The sequence below is a fragment of the Crocuta crocuta genome, unplaced genomic scaffold (assembly GCF_008692635.1).
Source record: "Crocuta crocuta isolate KB4526 unplaced genomic scaffold, BGI_CrCroc_1.0 scaffold115, whole genome shotgun sequence".
NCBI classification, from domain to species: domain Eukaryota; kingdom Metazoa; phylum Chordata; class Mammalia; order Carnivora; family Hyaenidae; genus Crocuta; species Crocuta crocuta.
The window spans coordinates 7,648,759-7,652,590 of NW_027530575.1; positions in this window are offsets into that span (position 1 = coordinate 7,648,759).

A 3,832-nucleotide genomic window follows, 5' to 3' on the forward strand; every position below is an offset into this window, starting at 1 on the left:
GGGCTCGGGAGAGGGTGGGGCCCCAACCTTTGTTTCGCATCTGGGCCCTCGGGAGACGCTCGCCAGGCGTGTTTGGTGGGCTACGAGCAGTTGTCACCCATTCATTCATCCACCCACCCATTCACTCATCTAATAAGTATTGAGCGCTGACTGTGCGCCAGTGAAACAGACAAAAAGATGCCATTTTTTAAATTTCATCAGATTGGCAAGAATTTCAGTCTGGTAACAATCAGCGGGGTGAGCACATGCTAGGGGACAAAATGCTACCTGGCAGAAAGATGAAATCCAACCGTGTTCACTCTGGGCGATTCATCTCTGCCGTTGACCCTGGAGAAGCCATCGGAGGCGCGTGTGCATGGAGAGCACCTGTCAAAGGTTGCCACCTGCTGCTTTGCTAGTCATTGTAAAAAACAGGGGAGGTTTGCGGGCCCACCAACTAAGGCGTGCACGCAACACGATGAGAGGGAGGGAATACTATGCAGTGAATAAAAAGAAGGCCATCGAGGAAAGGCAAATTAAAACTCAGAGATCTACCAGCATACACCCACCAGAAGGGCTAGAAGTAACAAAGTCAATGGTACCAAGTTTTGCGTAAACAACTGGAGCAAATGAGACTCTTCTCCACTGCTGGTGGGAATGTAGACTGACGCAGCCACTTGGGAAAAGGTCTCTTGGGGCGCCTGGGGGGGGCTTAATTGGTTAAGCGTCTGACTCTTGATTTCGGCTCAGGTCACCGTCTCCGGGTTGGTGAGTTTCAGCCTTGCTGGCGGGCCCTGCACTGACAGCATGGAGTCTGCCTGAGATTCTTTCACCATCTCTTTGCCCCTCCCCTGTTCACCTTCTCTTCTCTCTCTTTTTCTCTCTCTCAAAAATAAACAAACAAAAATTAATAAATAAATAGGGGCACCTGGGTGGCTCAGTCGGTTAAGCGTCCGACTTCGGCTCAGGTCATGATCTCACGGTTCGTGGGTTCGAGCCCGGCGTCGGGCTCTGTCCTGACAGCCAGCTCAGAGCCTGGAGCCTGTTGCAGATTCTGTGTCTCCCTCTCTCTCTGACCCTCCCCTGCTCACGCTGTCTCTCTCTCTCAGAAATAAAGAAAACGTTTTTAAAATTAAAAATAAACAAACAAACAAATAAATAAATAAATGTAAAAGAAAAGAGAAAGTTTTCTTAGTTTCTTATAAAGTTTAACAGGCGCCTATCAGATGATCCAACCATTTTACTCCTAGGTATTTATCAAAGAAAAATAAAACCATAAAATAAGGAAGGAAGGAAGGAAAGAAAGAAAGAAAATACAGAAAGTCTTGTACACAAATGCCCATAGCAACTTTATACAGCCTTATTCCCAATGGCCAAAAATTGGTAGGAACCCCAGTGCCCATAAATGGGTGAATGGTTCAGCACGCTGTGGTCGCATCCATAGCACAGCATAGTCCTCAGCAATCAAAAGGCATCAATTACTGACTAGCTCAATAGCATGGATGAATATCAAAGCGTGTATTATGTCGAGTGAGAAAGGCCAGGTACTTTTGAATAAAGTTGTAGGACAGACCTGGGCAATCAACCTATGGTGACGGAACGTGGCTTCTGCTGCCTTTGTGGGTGCCAGAGCCTCTGGGGGCAGCTTCCGGGGTGACAGGAACCAGGGCTGTGGTTGCACAGGTGGCTTCAGTTTGTGGCAAGTATTTCACTTCTGCCCCTTCTTAACGCCTTTCATTTTAAAAATGGAAACACTTAAAATACTATAAGAAGATGCCATATGTTTTCACTCCTATGCGGAACGGGAGAAACTTAACAGAGGGCCATGGGAGAGGGGGAGGGGGAGGGGAAAAAATAGAAGAGAAGACGGAGGGAGGCAAACCGTAGGAGACTCTTAAATACCGAGGACAAACTGAGGGCTGATGGGGGTGGGGGAGAAGGGAAGGGGGTTGCTGGGCGTGAAGAAGGGCACTTGTGGGGATGAGCACTGGGTGCTGTATGGAAACCAACCAACTTGACAATAAACTATAAAACAAAAATAAATCAACGTTAAAAAAAAGAAGACAAAATGCTGTAAAAAGAAGGGGATGGCTCTGCAGGTTGTAACAAGAATGGATGTGTAGAGGGAGCTTAGTCAGCATCAGAAGAGGTATTAAGTGCTTTATAGTCAATCTTTATAAGCATTTTCCAGTTGGAGAAAATGACAGAGAGGGGTGAAGTGACTTCTCCACAGTCACCCAGGTAGTGAATGCGGGGATATACCCAAGACGAGAAGCCTGACTTCACCATTCACAGATAATCCATAACTCTGCCAGAGTAGCCCTGCTAGATTGCCAGGCCCTATTGGTGAGTAAAAATAGCAAGTTGTAGGGGCGCCTGGGTGGCTTAGTCGGTTAAGCGTCCGACTTTCGCTCAGGTCATGATCTCGCGGTTTGTGGGTTCGAGCCCCGCGTTGGGCTCTGTGCTGACTGCCAGCTCAGAGCCTGGAGCCTGTTTCAGCCTGTGACTCCCTCTCTCTCTGACCCTCTCCTGCTCATGCTGTCTCTCTCTCTCTCCTAGAAATAAATAAAACATTTAAAAAAATTTTTTAAAAAATAGCAAGTTGTATTTAGTCGGCAGTTGTGTAGGGTATGGGGGAAATAGATAATGACCTCACACACGTGCACACACACACACACACACACACACACACACACACACACCCCTGCGTGTACCTTAATAGAAAAAGATCAGAACACACTAGTGGCTGTCAGAAAGACCAAGATGGGAGGGTGTTCAGAGGGCACCTTTTCCCAATCTACAGTGTTCTCTCCTTCTTCCTCTCTCTCATAGGAGAAAATGTTCATGTGTTTCTTGGGGAATTAAAACTCTATTTAAAAAAAAGATATAACGTGGAACCCTGGTGCCCTGTCGGTGAGAAAGTAAATAGTACAGCCGCTACGGAAACTGGTCTGGAGTTTCTATAAAAAATTAATATAGAAATACCGGGGAGCCCGGGTGGCTCAGTCGTTTAAGCAACCAACTCTGGATTCCGGCTCAGGTCATAATCTCCTGATTGGGGAGTTCGAGTTCCGCCTAGGGCTCTGTGCTGACAATGCAGAGCCTGCTTGGGATTCTCTCCCTCTCCTTCTGCCCCTCCTCTGCTCACATTCACTCTCTTAAAATAAATAAATAAACCAAAAAAAAAGAAATACCATATGAGCCAGTAATTCCACTGCTGAATATTTACCCAAAGGCAACAAAAATACTATAAAAGATACATGCAACCCCAGGGCACCTGGGTGACTCAGTCCCTTAAGCGCCAGGCTTCTTGGTTTCAGTTTAGGTCTTGATCTCACAGTTGGGAGTCTGAGCCCCATGCTGTGCTGGCAGTGCAGAGCTTGCTTGGAATTCTCTCTCTCTCTTTCTCTCTCTCTCTCTCTCTCACACACACACTCTCTCTCTCTCTCTCAAAATAAATAAACTAAAAAAAAAAAGATACCTGTATATGTATTCCTTTACTAATTGCAACATTATTTAAAGCAGCCGAGTTACCGAAGCAACTACACTTCAGTTAAAAAGTGATCAAATTAAGATAGGTAAAAAATAGATTTAGGGGCACCTGGGTGTCTCAGTCGGTTGAGTGTCCGACTTGATTTTGGCTCAGGTCATGATCTCAAGGTTGGTGAAATCGAGCCCTGCATCTGACTCTGCACTGAATCTCAGTTTGGGATTCTCTCTCTCCCTCTCTCTCTGCCCCTTCCCTGTTCTTTCTCGAAATAAATAAATAAACATTAAAAATTAAAAAAATAGATTTAAACAGGCCAGTCACAAAGGGAGAAATGCTGTATGATTCCACGCATCGGAGGTCCCT